We start from the raw sequence: 17,795 nt of genomic DNA, 5'->3' as shown, positions 1-17,795 counted from the left end.
CCCAATGCCATCGAAACTCTGGACGAATAATACTGACCCACATTAGCAAGTTGAGAGCCCTATCTTATTCTACACTGTAGAGTACAAAATTATAGAATAAAAAATAAAGAGGTTATCAGTCACACAATTTGTCTTCTCTGGCAATGCAGATTAAATGGTTATAACTTCACCGGACTCCAATCTACTTGACATCTGTCAAAAGGCTAGGGTCATCTTTCTTCCATTAGCAAGGGTCTCCATTTCAACAATCCCCACCATACCCATATTCATGTCAGATACAATTGTCTACTTCTTGTCAATCTTCCCTGTTAATGGGAGCAACAAGTGCTGAAACCAGGCATCTTTCTCTTCTGCAGGTTGTAAAGAGAAAATGCTGGATCTTTTCAGGGACAGAAGAGCAAAAAGTAAAAGGGAAAGATAGCTCCTGGACTCCTTGTCATCTAATGTTCTCTTTTATTTATTTCCCAATGCAGAAGTCTCCCATTATGCCAACCTATAAGATGCAGGATTTGCTTTGTGACTAGAAATGCTGCCAGTGACCCAACTCCAAAGTCTCCATGTGTGGGCATGATCAATTCCCTCCCAAATCACTACGGTAGACAGTGAAGCTTTCGAATGTGCAAAATGAAACCAGGCACTGCAGAAACGTAATTTGTCTTTGGAAACGACGGGTAGATTTTTGCCTCTAGTTTCAGTGCTAAGAAGTATCCAATTATAGTATACTTGACCCATCATCCTAGCCTCAGTCACTAAGCAGATCTGCGGACTCAAAACATGTTTGTGGTGAATCCCCAAATATTGTGTCTGTGGTAGATTTCAATGTTTTGGAGAAGGGATGAAAATGCAGGTTCTTAATCCATACTCCTGACCTCTTCAAATTGTTACTGATTGCGATCAATCCTAGATTCTTTCAGAGGAGACAGGAGTTGGCCATTTACATGAACAATTCGTCCCACCCCTTGGTATCTGGGAGCACACTCACGAGTTTATTTTAGATCATCCAAAATGCAGTTCTGAATTTCAGAATCTTGTTGGATAGTTACAAATTCAATAGCAAATTCAATACAAATTCAACACGGCAAAGGGGATGGTTAGACTAGGAAAACCACATGTGGAGGATGCATTTGGAGACAAAAGGTCAACCTTTAACTAGCAGAGCCCTGTGAGTACCTCTAAACCCGATGATCACTCACTCAATCATGCTTGCACATTTTATGAATTTTTTTAAACATAAAAACTAAGTTCAAGTAGCTGAAGAACCCTTCTCTAAGCAGTCCAGGGATCAACTATACAATTTAAGCACCATGTAGGGTTCATGAGTTTGTTTCTACAGTCATTCCTACGTGTTTGTACTTGCATTTCTATCTTTAATCCATAGAATCAGTGGTAAGAAATGCATAAAACCTCTCAGTGGAAGCAAACACAACATGGCTAAGGAATGTAATGTTTCTGGCCCATTGGCCTAGGAGAGTGACCCTGATATTGACACGATATATATTAAGTACTATGTTTATTTATTGTGTATTGTCAAATATGGTGCACAGATTTGTTATGCATAAGAATCTATGGTATATGTACATATACTACACTATATATATAATATGCTGTGTATGTGTCTATACAATATGCAAGTACTATACTATATACATGTACCATAATACATACATGCACTGTAATATACACATGCATTATAATATACACATGCTCTGTACTAGAAGCATGCCCTACACTAGAGGCATGTACTATACTAGATGCGTGTGCTACACTATATATATATGCTATATATTCCTAACTACAAATATATTCATTTCATATGCTATGTATCACTTTTTAAAAGTATATGTTAACAAAAAGAAAAAAAAGTATATGTTAACGGTATATGTTTAATAAAATTTAATATACATTTAATGAAATATAAATATACATGCTGCATAATCTAGATTTAATAAAATAAGTATCTTCAGTTAAGCATACTCCAGACACACAATGGCTGTCTGACATTGGGTAAAGGTTTATTTTGGCGATGGACTGTTCAGTGTTTTGAGAGGTCCATTTCCCTAAGCCAAGATCGCGATCCCCCCACCCCAACAATGTCCCTCAATCCAAACACACACACTCTCTTTTTAAAATTGTTCTGCCACGTTTGTAAGATTGAGTTTGTGAACTGCCAAATTCACTGAGTCATGCCCCCTTCTCACTCCTCTGAAGTCTGTGCCAAGTTCTGTTTCTGAGGCAAAGCAGAAATAAACACCTTTCACTAGTACTTCACTCTCGTGGTAAAATATGAGGGCATCCTCTCTCAGTATCTGCAGAGCAGATTTTGAAAACATCCCTTTCTGGATTTTCTGCTTTTCTCATTCTATTTTCTCCCAGAATCTGTTTGCAAAACATTTTATGGAATTGGCAAGTTATTTGCGCTGCTTTTGCATTGCAGTCTGACTAATTCAATTGCAATTATTTGTAAACTGCCGCCATAGCTCTTCCTTGGCTAATGTCTGCAAACTGTTTACTAAACAATAAACTTAATCATGCATTCATTGTTGCAAATGTCTCCAAATGGCTTCAGAGTAGAGCTGACTTGACATTTTTGCCTATTTGCAAAGCCATGAAGGATGTTTTCTGAATAGACAGTAAGTTCTATGACATTTAGTCATTCTATTTCTTACATCTCTTCTGATCTATTGCAGATGGAGATGACCTTGTTTATGGGTCAGCCAATGGGCGCTGCTAATAGTGGTCGATCCAAAGCAAATGGGGCTGGGGGTAAGACGTTGGTAGCAGACACACTATGACAGCGTGGTGTGGGCAATGGTCAGGTTTTATAAATATTACCAGAGTATCACCTAGCATATTAGCCAAGTTACTATTATATTTAGGATGCTGTCTGAGACTTCTTGAGGGGTATGGTTTGTAAAGACAGTGGCTCTGCGCATGGAGGATCTGACAGGATGTGAGAATGAGAGGAAGAGAAAAGATCAGATCAACATCTCATAAGCCTAGTGATCTAACAGACTCATGGTGTTGTTACTAACAGTAGACAAGTCAAGATGAGGAACTGGTCTGGGGAGAACGATGAAAAAGATGGCTCAAAATATCCTGGTTTGACCCAGAAACTACATATTTGGCAGAAGAATGTTTCAAAAATGTTTAGTGGGTAGTTTGGAATGGAGAGTGACAAAGCAGGAAAGGTCTGGCTAGAGACTCTGGCATGGGGACATTGGCCATAAGGGTGTGGCTGACTCTGGGGGAAGTAAAGGGCAGAACTTTTGGGGGGAGGGTACTTTTTTCAACCAGTAGGAAGATAGAAACTTAATGAAAACCTTAAAAAATGCTGGAAAGAGGACCTAGTTGTAACGGGGTCATAGAAATGAGGAAGCACTTCAAGGAGTCTGGGGTGTGGGATGCCTGTGCCAGAAATGTTGTGGACAATGAGGAAAGCATACTGAATCAGAGGAGAAGAGACAGAAGATTTCACCAAAAATGCTGGGAGCTAGGATGAAGGGCATCAATGAAGCCCTTTGGATACCAGGAGCCTCCCACCCACTGGAGAAGTTTAGCTGTGGAAAAGGAGGGAGGCTGAGTAGTTAGCCGATAACATATCTTCAGTTTGCTCATTCTTGCCCTCTTCACAATCCTGCTTCAGACCATTAGAACATCCTCCATTATCCCCTTTCTGCTTGTGAAGTTGCCCACCACATTAATGGAAAAAACACAGAAGCAATCAGAGGACAATTTCCACACATTTTATCCTGTGTCTTTACCCATGGAGTCAATCTCCTTCTTCTCCTAGTACTATGAATAATTGGTCTAAACACTTTGGTCAAGCCAACCTCTTGGTCACTATAACCCATCTCTTCCTTTCTACTCCAGAATGTTCCTCCAGCAATTTCCTCCTCTCCTGCACCGCTCATGTCACCTACTTTGCAGAGGATGTCTGATTTGTCATACCGGAAAAACACCCTCCCATCACTCTACATCTTTCCCCAGGTCCTACTCCATTTCTCTGCTTCTACTCACTGCCTCTCATTTGTCTTTTCCTCCTCTCTCTTGACTTCAGTGAAATCAACATCTCACATCTCACCTCTTCACTGAAACAGCTCTTATCAAGGGCAACAGTGACCTCCACTTGGCTAAATTCATGAGTCAGTTTGTGGTTCTCATTCGATTACTCCCTTTTCTCAAAATTTGCACTGCTTTTGGGTTCCAGAACACCATTCTCTTTTGGTTCTCTTCCCACATCACTGGGCACTACTTCCATTTTGTTTTGGTACTTCCTCATCCTCCTGATTTGGAAACACTAGAACACTACAGGGACTGTTCTTTCCACTTCTTCTCCATCTCCATCTACACTGACTTCCTACGTGATCCCATCCTGCCTTTGGCTTTGAGTATCACCTAAATACTGGTGACTCCAAAATCATATCTCCAACCTGGATGCCTACCCTCAACCCCAGGTCCTATGTATCTCCTTGTCATATCCAGTTGGATATTCAAATGGTGTCTCAAACTCAATATTCCTAGAACCAAATTCACCAATCCCCACTAACCACCAATCTCTCAAGCCTGCTTCTTCTCCAGTCTTTCCTTAGCAAATTGCAACTTCATCCTTCCAGTTGAAAACAATGCAGATATTCATCTCCTTTCTTGTCCTCACATCTCCAGAGCTGCCCAACAGCAAATGCTGTCAATTTTCTGAGATGTATATAGATGTATATAGCATCTCATCACTTCTTGCCACATCATTGTTACCATCTTGTTCCAAGGCATTACCATTTCTTGCCTGGACTATTACAGTCTGTTTCTACCTGGTCTTTCTGTTTCCATACCTTCCTATCCAGAGTCTCTTCTCAATGGAACAGCCAGAGTTATTCTTTGGAAATATTGTTTGTACCAGCCTTCTGCTTGGAGGCCTCTAGTGGTTTTCCAGACCTCACCAAAAGTAGAAGCCAAATTCCTTTTAATGACTTGAACACCTTACTGGATCTGGGCCCTGGTCATTCTTTGCCTTCATTGTCTCCTTCGCTACCTTCAGGTCACTCTACACTGGCTACACAAGCCTCTTACCTGTTCCTTTAACAAAGAAAATATCTCAGGAACTTTGCATGTTCTGTTTCACCTGACTTCTACATTCTTCCCCCAAAATCTATATAAGGTTCTCCTTACTTCATTAAGTCACTGCTCAAATGTCATTGTGAGGCCTTTCTTATACATCATTAATAGTGCCCACCTTCAGCACTCCCTATCCTTTACCCTGCTTCATTGCTTTCAAAATCATCTGACCTATCATATTTACTTGTTCGTATGTTTATGGCTTTCACTCAATAACATGTAAGAACTCTGAAAAATGGAACTTTATCTTCATCATCATCTTCATCACTGCCCTCTATTGCCACCACTTAGAAAAGCACCCAGCACATGGTTCATATGCAATAAATACTGGAATGAGTAAAATTCCACTGAATGCAAAGTCAATGGTATCTAGAGTGCTACTTTAAACATCATATTGGTTCAATAAACATCTACTGAATGAAGGAATGAATCTGTTTCCAGGACTGGGGAGGCAGGGACTCACTCACAGGCAGAAAGCAAGAGCCAGTTGGGAAAACATAGATATTATGAAGTAGTTAATTGGAGAACATGTAAATATACTATCACCAAGTAAGTCCTGGGACTAGGTACGCCAGGATGTTTCACACCATCTGCAACATGATGGGATGTTGATGGGGTGACCCACCTGGGGTGGGACTGGGTTTCTCAGGACCAGCTGGTGAGAGGGATTCCCTCATCAGGGGTTATCAAGAAACCAAATCCAGGAAATCAACCAAATTTAGAAGATAGATTGGGTCACCAGAACCAAAAATTCAGACTCAGATGAAGGAAAAACTGTGGCTGGTGTCAGATTCTTGGGAAGGTGGCATTTGAACCAAGCATGGAAGAGACAGGTTGGTGGATAACCTTCGAAGAAACAAATCAGCAATACATGCACATTTTTGATACAATGGAGAGAGTATTCTAGGCCTCAAACCCAGGCTCTAGTCTGGCATTAAGATACAGAGAAACACAGAATATGACTGTATCACGTGTCCCAACTTGAAGTCCTATTCATTCAGTTCCAGACACAAGCCTATACCCGATATAACCAATTCCGACCCAGGATGGGTGTCTGACTGCAAGAGATAAGGCAGTCAGGGAAAAAACTGCAAAGCCAGAGTCCCGACTGGCCAGTTCTGCAAAAGCCCCATCTGGGAAACCCATCGTTCCGTTTCCCAAGCCGTTCCACTGGAATCAGGGATTTTCCTCTTGTAAAACTGGCCACAAAATACAACTTAGAAAGTGCCCCAAACCGCTCAGCCAGACCCGCCGGCAAGCACAGCTTCTCTCGGCTTTCTAAGAATGCCTTCTATATAATGAAAACCATAAACCCCCAGCTTCCATGCGCACGCGCGCTGCTGTTGGACGGGGACCAGCCCTTCCTCCCGCCAGAGCATCCCTCCCCCACCGCCTTGACAGCGCATCCTCGCCTCCTCGCAGCCGCAACGGGAAACCGCCCCCTCCGTCTTCCCTGGTCCCCCAAGTCGGGGTGCCAGCTTTGGCTCTAAAACTGTTCAAAGTGAATAATCAAAGGTCGTTGAAAAAAAGGTGACACTTACTTGAATCAATGTCTTCTGGAGGCTTTTGAAAGGTGCAGCAGGCATAAAATTTAATATTGATTGTTGGGGCACATTCCATTCCCCCTTTCAGAGTCATTTCAGAATGACAAATAATTTGTTTTGATCCGTACGGGGAACGTCTGTCTATCTACCGGACACACACGAGTCCCCGGCTTTCTTAGAGAAGCTCAGCTGGCTTTTTTCTGGCCACTTCTCCGAGTTGGCTCTCCCCTCCTTAAATTTCTTGGTTCCTGCCGTCCCCTTCTGCTTGCTCCTCTTAGCTCCTGTTCTAATTTCAACTGTCATTCCCCTGCTCTCCCGAGTGCTCTGAGCTCCTGTTCTAATTTTTCATGTCTTCTCCCAGTGCTGCCCTCCTTTCTGTCTCTCTGACCCTCTCCTTCTCGCCTTCTCTTTTTCTCTGACTCTGACTCTTCCATGTCCCATTGGAGGCTTTGTCTCAGGTTTTACCTCGGCCTCGGTATTCTGCATCCTGTTAAATGCAGCCAATAATAGGATGTCCGATCTGCTCTGCATAAATCCCAGAATCACAAAAATAACAGATTTTTTTCCACATTCTTCGACACCTGCCTTTGCATCTCATCTCCCCTCAATATTTCCTCCCCCTCCTTCCCTTCCAGCTTTTACTTGCAGTTGGAATAATCTAAGAAAATCTCTTTTTATATTCCTTGGTTGATAGGAGCAAAATCGAGGGAATTGGTCTGAGAACGCTCATCTCAGTACAATTCTGGTCCAATTTCATTTACTAAAGAAGTTTGGATGGATTTCCAGTGAGTATCCAGCTAAGCGTGAACCAAGATCTGCTAGGAACCCATCATTCCTTCCAATAATACTGAAATGGATAAGGAAGTTAAGGTCATGTCTTCTAAGTGACATATTTGTCAGGGGTTTCTCTCCTCTCTCAGTTGCAGATAGAAACAACACAGTCTTTGTTAATTACACACAGAATGATTTGCATTATTCGCAAACTGCTTCCCCAAGTGTGTATATGGGCAAACAATCTGGGTAGAAATTTGAACACACTGGTCTGGCCTGGAATGAAAGAAATGTTCAACAAATGTGGTGTTGGGATGTGGAAAGGAATTCCTAGTTGTCTCCAATATCCCGGCTCCTTAAGACAGGGATGGTAGGCGATTCTATCTACATGTTGGTTCTTAAGGGCAAAGAGCGCCTCCTGTAAACTTTTCCCAGCTTGGGGGATCTGAATAGTTTGATACTAAAGAATGCAACCGTGCCCATATTAAAGGTTACAGATACTATGTCAGGATACATTTTGATTTCTAGGTTATTGTCTGGAGGCAAGGGCATCTTTCAGACTTACATAGAATTTTCCTGTCACTGCTTTGCGAATGAAAATAACATAGTCAACCGCCTGCTTATTTCCAGGAGACTGTTTTCATTTTATGTAGTTGGCCAGTCCTTCTGGCAAACCTCCTCACCTGAAACAGAACATTTTACATTTGTTGGAAATATATTCACACATAGACAAGGAGAAAGTTGTATTGAACAGGTCAGAGTTTAAAACTGTACATACCGCATCTTATTCTTTCAAGAAGTCATTGAGGATCTTTCTGGAACTAATTTTGAAGTGCTTTCAGAAGTTACAAATGACACAATTTTCTTGGCTCTGTATTACTGTTACTATCTTTACAGACGGTAAATGAAAGTTTGGGGTTACGACATTCAACCCACACAGACTCTGTAAACTTTCTGAGTGTCTACTTTGTACCCAGTGCTGTGGAGAGGGGTGCAGGGGTCATAAAGATGAAGATGCCCCAGTTCCTTCTCTGGAGGTGCTTCTAGCTAAAGGTCATGTCAAGGGTCAACCAAAAAGCTTTAACCTCATCTGAAAATCTTAATCCCAAATACTCTTCTTCACATGATAACCCTAGAGTTAAAGCTCTCTAGGGCATCTGACTTCTAAAGAAATAAAAAAAAGAAAAGAAAAAAGGAAAAAGACCATAAAACACAGGAAGAAAAAAGTATATACATGTTACATTTTCCACTCACTACTTACAAAATAGACAGAATATATACAAACTTCTCAAATACATGATGGAGGGGAAAAAAAAAAAAGACCAAATGCACATTTAGCCCATGTAAGTTTCTGATGCTTCCCCTGCTTTTAATTAAGTAATTTTCCTTTTCTAACAATCTCCAGGTTTTTTTTTTTTTTCCATGAGAATGAGCAGAAAAACAAAAACATGGGGGAGGGGGAAGACCCATAGCTCCGTTGAGAAACAGGAAGTTATGTGAAACCTTGTTTGCCCTTTCTGCTGTGAAGAAGTTTGCCAAAGAGCTGTAACCCTTCCCCGTGCTATGTAAACCACCTACAGAAAAGGCAGAGGTCAGCGTGGGAAAAGACGGGGCGCCTAGGGCCCAGAGTGACAACAAAAGTCAGTGCTTCCAGGCATCTCAAGACGGAAAGTAAAACCAATGAGACCGTTGAGTAGTTCAGAGCTGCTTGCTTTCTTCTTCCTCTTTCTCCCCCTCCTTTCTTTTCTTTCTTTCTTTCTTATTTTTTTCCCCCATTTTCTTTTTTTGGGGGCGGGGGCTTAAATTCTGAATCATTATGAATCTATTAAATACGTTGATCTTTTCAAACAGAGTCTAGGGACCTCGACAGACGCACAACTAAACCAATCTTCTGTTTTGCTGCCAAAGAATGCTTCCGTTGATGTGTTCTCTCTTTGTTGTTGTCTGGGATGATGGGCATGAAGAAGGATATCCTCTCTAGAATGAGAGTATCTCACGCTGCCCTTTGCCATACTTGTGGGGTTTCCTAGCGATGCCACAGAGACCTCGGGGTCACAGAAGAAGGCCATGGGGCTGGATTCTAGCACTTTCAAAAAAAATTTTGAAAATGATTAATAGAGGAAATCTTTACTGCAATGCCCTGAAATATCCAGATAATTGAAGGTTTTTTGTTTGTTTGTTTTTGTTTTGTTTTTTTAATAAAGACTTTATTTATTTATTTGACAGAGAGAGATCACAAGTAGGCAGAGAGATCACAAGTAGGCAGAGAGGCAGGCAGAGAGAGTGAGAGGGAAGCAGGCTCCCTGCCAAGCAGAGAGCCCGATGCGGGACTCGATCCCAGGACGCTGGGATCATGACCTGAGCCGAAGGCAGCGGCTTAAACCACTGAGCCACCCAGGCGCCCTGTTTGTTTTTGTTTTTAATCGTTCTTATTTCTTTTGCTTTTCCCTCAGTTTTTTTTGACCCTGCTGCCTTTTTCATTCCATCCTATATCTTTAGGAATGTCTTCATAGCTTCAATGCTTCCAAAATGTACTGGAATAGAAAATTCCGAGTTGGGGCCCAAGTGAGCGTGTGAGCTTTCTGAAATTTCTGCTTCTGCTGTTTAGTGTCACATTGGACCCCACTGTGGCAAAAAGGAAGGTCTTTATGGGAATGGGCCACTAATACATTGAATCGATTAGGACACAATGTCATTTTCTACTCCCAAGGATGGGCTTGGAGCAGCAAATTTCACACTCCAGTATGTAGCCTTCTCCTGGAGGGTCATGAACATGGCTTTGCTATGCTTCAGCCCCCTCACTCCCAGGAGATCCTGAATAAGTGTGTGCAAAACTCTTTCAACCCAGTGTCCTGTGTTGCTGCACTCCACGTCCCTCCCCCTCCTCCCCATTGCTCCTCAAAGGTGGTGCCTGTGGGTGTCCTAAAGGAAGAGGTGGGAGGGTGGTCAGGATCTGGGTGACGGAAACAGAAATCATGCCCAGTGCAATTCTGGGGTCTGGAAATGCAAGATGGGGGGGTCAGTTGGTAGGTTTCTGGTAAAACACTCTTCCTGTTTTGCGGACACACAGTACGGATGGGTTCCTCTAGTTTTTGTTTCTTTTGTCAGCTTGCTTTGATCTACCCTTTTCCCACTCCCAACCGTGTGTAAGTGCTATTAGGTGAGTAGATGGGAAGGATACAAGTTGGTAAAGTAAACCAAGAAAGTTGTGGACGCGAACACTTATAATATGTTCTTCGGGTGATTTGCCTATTTCTGTGTTCAACGTTTTTGACTTTCACATGTTTTCTATATGGGTGAAGCTTTTTATTGTGGTGTCATAAACATAGAAAATTCTGAAAAAAGAATTTCACAAAATGACACCTAGAAATTGACAGTTGGGCGATTGGAGTCATTCCTTCTTTCCTCAGGTATGTTCTAAGCATTTGGGTGTTACATGCCAGACACTGGTTTTGACTCTGGATACTACAATGAACAGGACAGCACCTGGGCTTATAGAGTTTATATTCTTGGAGAGGAGACTTCAGCCACCCCAGTACGCATGTTTAGGGGCTCTCTGTAATATAACTAATATATTTCCTGCTGCCATTCACAAATCCACTTAATGCAAAGGGGAGTATGACGTGCTATGGAGGGCACTTTATTATGTGTAATCAGTCTTATCCCTCTGATGTTGATGGAGGGATTTCCATTCTTTCCACTTCAGTCAAGATGAATCTCATCTATCTATCGCAGGATTCACAGAAAGACCAGTGAACAATTTGTGTGACAGCTTCAGAAGGAGATATGCACTCTTGTTTTTGGTCTCCGAAAGTCACAGTGTTGGGCCAAGCTTGGAAATAGAAGCAATCGTGCTGCTTTAACCAACCTTACGTTTATCTCTGGGTGAATGCACTTTTATCCTTCTAATCATCATGTTAACCATCTGTGGAAAGGCATAAATTTCAGATTCCAGAAGTCTGATGAATCAACTGGAACATAATTAAACTTAACCAAATCTCTTTTCTTTCCTCCAGAGTGCTCAGCATCCTGCATAATAAAGCCATGGCTGGGAGAGTGCGTTTTGAGTAGCTGTGAGTATAGACTGAATTCACTGGGCTTGGAAGACACTGTAGACCAGCATGAGTTTAACTGAGCTCTACCACCTACCAACTGTGTAGCCTTGGAGGCTGATTCAATTCTCTGGGTTTAATGGCCTTCTCTGTAGTGTGATTATAGCAGGATTAATCTCAGAAGGTTGTTGCGAAGGCTAAATGGGATTGCATGTATAGACTGGAGACATTTGGGTGTCTTCCCATTTCATAACTCACAGCCTTCTCTGAGAAGTACCCCCACATGACCTGGATGAGCCTGGAGTGTCTGTATTGTGCTATAAGGTCCTGTCTCCCCAACCACTATGGACTGGAGAAGTGGGCCTCTGTCCTAAACCAAACTGCTCAGATTGTCTCTTCCCATAACTGGCACTTGCTGTTGAGACTCAGAAACTGGGAGCTGCTGAACTGAGTTATAGCAACGTCACAGCTTGGAGCATCAGTGGATTCCTGCTCTCTGGATTTCTGGGCTTCCTGATTCTTCTCTTCCAGGATATGATTTCTTTCTTGAATTTCATGAGATAGCCCATTGTTCTTCCAATAGATCTCATCTTCACTTAGAGTTGGATTCTGATGACTCACATCCTCCCCTGCCCCCTGCCAAAAGCTCTTAAAAGTGTCTACCATTGAACACTTGAGGTTCTTTCAAATCTTCTTCTAGAGTTTCCTGTCTCAAAAGTTGCACCTTCCTCTAGTAGTTGCTGAGCTGGGCCTCTTGACCTCTTTCTAAAAAATTGTCTCCTCCTTCAGCACCGTATCTACTCTGTCCTGAAGCCATTTCAACATCATTTCCCCCTCCCCAATATCTTTTTTCCAAACCATTCATTTTAGGGACCATCTCTCACCTGGACTCATCATTCTCAAGATGGTTTTCTCCATTTCTGCTCCAGCCTTCCTTCAGTTCATTCTCCAAACAAAGCCAGAGGGAGAGGGATTCTTCTGAAAGTGGATCATATAAACGGATCATGCACGTCCTCTGCTGAAATCCTTTCCATGACCTCATTTTGGTCTTGGAGTAAAATCTCAGCTCTATCATCATCACTAGAGTCCCGCTGTTCTAGACCTGTCCTCCGTTCTGGCTCTACCTCCTATTTCTCTTGACCATGGTCTCTGCTTCCCAGTGCCATCCTTGTCTTGGTTTCTCCAAAGGTCCATCCTGCCCTAAGGTCTTTTTATGTATGATTTCCTTTTTTGGTGCTTTTCTTTCAGATGCCCCTCATTCAATCCCCTCACCTCCTCATCTCAGTCATTTCCTGCAAGACCTTCCCTGACCCCCAACATCTGATGTTGATCCCCCGATAATACGTGTTCTTTATAACTCTGATGGTGAAGAGGCTCCAGGCATCCACAGTCATGGGTATATTTGCCCCTTTTCTCCCATGAGACTGTGTGCTACATGAAGACAGGGAATATGCAGGCTTTACCCCTCCTGCCACCTCCAGCGATGCAGAGCATTAACACAGGATACCTAGACACCTGCCATGGCATCACAAAGATGAACACAGGAATGAGCAGTGCTTCTTACACCAAGGCAAGGCAAACGGGCATCCCTCAGCCCACCAATTAACTTAGAATCAAAGAATCATGGCCATAAAGCACTCAGGCACTTTCAGATGAAAGTTCTACTCCTCTCTCTAATTGCAGAGTGGTCCTAGGCAGGCAACACAAGAGGATAGAAGTAAACCAAGGTCGATGAAAACGCTATTACATTCAGAGGGGATATTTTCCATTCGTTTTAAAATTAAAGTCTCATGCAAGCAGCAGAAAAATACACCACAGATTCTTTAGCTTGATTGTTTCAACTTTTAATAGTAAAGTCAATATGTGCCTCCAACTAACTGCTGGGGATTGTTCTGTGATTGCCAGGTTGTTTTATGTATGTGAAACAACAAAACAATATAAGGTGACAAACAAAAGATGGAAAAATATATAAAAGGAGGGGGAAAAAGTTGGCTGTGTGCTACCTCAGGCTTTAAAACTCTTCTTATACACTTCACCGCGAAGTCTATTAAAGCAAAATATAGTGGAAATACAATGTACTGCAATGAATGTCTTCAAACTAGCAATTTAGCGCAAAAGCTGAGGGCAGTTCTTATGCACCGACTTTTAATACCAAGACGATTTGTGGTCTCACAAAGTTCCTGCCTTAGGCAGAAGTTGTGCTGGTTCTAATAGGTCTAGTTTGTTGGCTGTCAGAATAATGGAGAATTTGGTAGCGGAGTGGCTGGATGCTGTAAACAGTGGAGATAATTAGAAGGTCTGCGGGGACGATTGTGAAGCTGGTTTATATTTGGTCACAGGGGAAAGAGTTTGTTAGGAAACTGGTGGCGGGGGGGCATGACGCAGTGTCCTCTGGGTCCCAGAAGTTTTACTGGGGGAAATTCCATGGGTCACTGGGCAGGCTGGTTTTCTTTTGTGATTCTAAGGCTGTGGCTATTACAACAAATAAGTTAATAATATTATGTTAATAATAATAATAGTATTGGGGCACCCAGATGGCTCAGTGGGTGAAGGGTCCCACTCTTGATTTTGGCTCAGGTAGTGATCTCAGGCCTGGGATCGAGCCCCGAGTCGGGCTCCGTGCTCAGCAGAGAGTGTCTGTTTGTCTCCTTCTCTCTCTGCCCCTCCCCCTGCCCACACACCCTCTCTCAAATAAATAAGTACATCTTTAAAAATAATAACAATGTATTGAATACCTACTATGTGCTAGGCCTTACTCACCCGTTCTTCTGTGTTCCCATTCTACAGAGAAGGAAATCAAGACTCAGTAGGTAAGAGCTTTCTTCAGTGTCAGACACAAGCACGGAGTCGAGTCTGCAATCATGCAGAAACCATGTTCTTCGCACCATATTGGGCTGTCTTCTTGGGCGGCAGGGTTGATATTGACAAGCAGAGTTTCAGTGAGGGCACTATGCCTTCAATGAGGATCTCATGCATTAATGTCTAGTTTAAGTTTGCACTAAGTCTAGAGGCAGCCAGCTTTCCAGACAGGGGCTGGCATCCAGAGTGAGGTCTTCCAAGACTAATTATTAATCATTGTTCAAGGGGTGAAATTTGCTAGGGATTTATTTTATTTTATGTAAACTAGTGTGGGATCTAGATCGCCCTTTATCATAAAGCCTAGTTTTTCACTCCTTGGGGCAAAGTTTGCTTTCCTCCTGGGAGGACCAGGTAGCCACACATCACGGCAGCTTTTCAGGTGTGACCCCCCCCCCCCCACCCTTGCTTGCCCCCACGTGGTTACCTTTCCAGGTGAGTCACAGGCAGAGAGTGTGAGAAAATCCAAAGGCGATTTCCCATGATGTGTGGGAATATAAGGGGCAATTCTGCAGTCACTTATGGTTTTGACTTTCACTCCACTTGTAGATTTAAGCACACAGGGACAAGTCATCCACCCAATAAGGGACAGGGACCAGAATCAGTGGCAACCTCTTACCTTGGGGAGCTCAGTTACACTCTTGGATTGATTCTGTTTTTCTTAAGTAATAAATAGCAATTAGCATTTCCCAGCACATTGTAGAATGCTTGTCTTCTCCCCTCTGAAGGCTAGAACAGAACTGGGGAATTGATAGACAATGGGCAAGTAATGATATCATGTGTGGAGAGACCAAAGAGCCTGGGATTACTCAGCCTGGAAAGGGGGAAGTTGAGAGATGGCATTATTAGAAGTGTATAAAATCCTGAAGGTTATGATTAAGGAATTGTTTACCAAACACTGGATCATTCGAACAAGATGGCTTCATCCAGAGACGGTCCTACGTTTCTAGCTTCCAGGCAAAACCAGCTTTCCTCCTCCTTGCTTTGCATTCAGGCTCATAAGAATTTGCTTCATTGTTGCATTGATCTTTTATTCAGTCGTTTAGGAGAAGTAGCAGGTGGGGGGTAAAGAGTCCTAGTGAGGGATAAGAGGATGTGGATTCTAGCCCTGGTTCTGCCATTGTTTCCAGTGTACCCCTAAGGCTCAGTTGGTTCATCTCCAAAATGGGAATGCTAAGTTTTATTTAAAAAAAGGGGGGGGGGTCTTTGTGAAGGTCAAATGGGAGAGGATATAATAATAAAAGTGTTTCATAGTCTGTATAGGGGTTTAATGGGGCACCTTTGTGCCCCTCATTGCATGATTTAGACCCATTTTTTCCTTGAGTTGTTGCCGGAAGAAACAGCCTGAGAGCTTGACAAGTTGTTTGTTGGCACTCGGCAGCCCTCCCCTTGGCTTCTCCTGGTCTCTGTCTCTCTAGTTTTCTGGGCCAGACCTTCTCTAATGCTCTGTAAGGGCCACACATGAATTCATCAGAACGACCCATGAAGAAACTGTTGAACCACGGGGTACAAGAGGCAGAAGCAAATGACACTTCATGCTACACTCCCGTGAAGAACTGAGACCTGTTCTAAGTGCTGCTTGGAAGGCCCTAGACAGGTGGAGCCCTGGAGCCCAAAGCAGTGACTGACTCAAGCATGTCCTCTTGTGTGGTCTTCTCAACTGGCTGCTGTTTGTGGGTTTGGGAAGCCCTGCTTCAGCCTCTGCTTCCTGGGGGACTCCAGGATAAAGCAGGACTATATCACGGGGTGTTGCCAAGCCTCTCCAGCCTCCTACATTTCAGGCTCTGAGAGAATCACAGTGACATTATCCAGATCAAGAATAATCATAAAACTATGTAGCTCATCTGTGGACAATCAAGTTCAAGTGAGATTCAGAATCTGGCTCTGGAGCTCTGGGTCTCCAGGTGTTTCACTCAGGCAGCGAGGAAAACACAATCTGGATATTTTTTACCAGCCTTAGATTCACACTCCTGGGGTGGAGAAACCAATGATAACAGAAGAATTTAGCTCTGTTGCTTCCATACAACTGATTTCTCCAAATTGCCCCAGCCAATAGAGTAGTGATGGTCCATCAACCCTCACCTGGACAGTAGACGTAGTTTCCTAACCTGCCCCTGGCATTCAGCTTCCACTTTCCAACTTTGATTGCCAATCAGCAATTAGAGCGATCTTTTAAAATTCTGGACAAATCCCGTTACCACTTATAGAATATCATTCGTTTTCTCCATTGCTCTTAGAATATGATCGAGGGGGCACCTGGGTGGCTCAGTGGGTTAAGCCTCTGCCTTCAGCTGAGGTCATGATCTCAGGGTCCTGGGATCGAGCCCCGCATCGGGCTCTCTGCTCGGTGGGGAGTCTGCTTCCCTCCATCTCTCTCTGCCTGCCTCTCTGCCTACTTGTGATCTCTGTCTGTCAAAGAAATAAGCAAAATCCTTAAAAAATAAATAAAGATGCCTTCTTTAAAAAAAAAAAAAGAATGTGATAGAAAACTCTTCTCCCAAATGCCAACACCTTTGGAATCTGGCCCTTTCCACTCTCCCCGCCCGCCCACATTACACTCAAGTCACTCAACTCTCCTTTCAGCTCCTGGACCTCTTGGCTGCCTTGAGTCCTTCACTTCTGTAACTTCCTCGACTGAGGGTTCTTCCTGTACTGATCCCTGTGACCAGTTCCTTCTCTGTCTGGCCTCTGGTTAAACATCATGTCTGCACGGAAATATTCCCTGATTATCATGGCGGAATTTGCCCTCTTCCCATTTGCCCTCACTTATTCTCTATGGGGGTGGGGGGGTTGTCAGTAAACTTTTTCGCTGAGAAGTAGTAAAGCAGACAGTGAACATCGCAAGTCCCATGGGCCACGAGGTATCCGTGGCTAGTATTTAACTCTACAGTTACAGCAGCTTTACACAAAACACAAATGATTGGCAGTGGTTGTGTTCCAATAAAACTTTATTTACAAAAACAGGCAGTAAGTGGGCTGGAGTTGACCGACCCCAGCACTATTTCTTAACCCCTTTTCGAGTTCTTGGTGGCATTTATTGCAATTTAAAAATAATTCTGTGCTCATTAACTTGTTTGCTGTTTGTCTTTCACAGCTGACTGTATATTGGGTAAGGAAGGAATGGTGCCCCTTTTGTTTATCATGATGCTCTCGGTGCCTAGACGGGCTGCTGGCACACAAAGATTCAAAATACATATTTAGAAATAAATGGACAGTGAAGTACCTCTCTCTTGTTGGATCCCAACTCTGCATTTTCTATATTTATAATTTTCCTTCACAGCACTGATCTCAATTTTTGATCACTTCATTTGTCTGTGTTTGCACAGAAACTATGTCCATCTTATTTAATTAATTGATACGCCCCTCAGTACCTAGCACAGTGCTTGGCACATAAACATCCGGGGAAATGGGATGAATAAATAGATGAATAAATTTTGATTATTTCGAAGGGTAAAAGGAAGCA

This window comes from Meles meles, chromosome 6 (assembly GCF_922984935.1).
Source record: "Meles meles chromosome 6, mMelMel3.1 paternal haplotype, whole genome shotgun sequence".
NCBI classification, from domain to species: Eukaryota; Metazoa; Chordata; class Mammalia; order Carnivora; family Mustelidae; genus Meles; species Meles meles.
The sequence above is the reverse complement of the archived record's forward strand: the minus strand, read 5'-3'. Positions refer to the sequence as shown.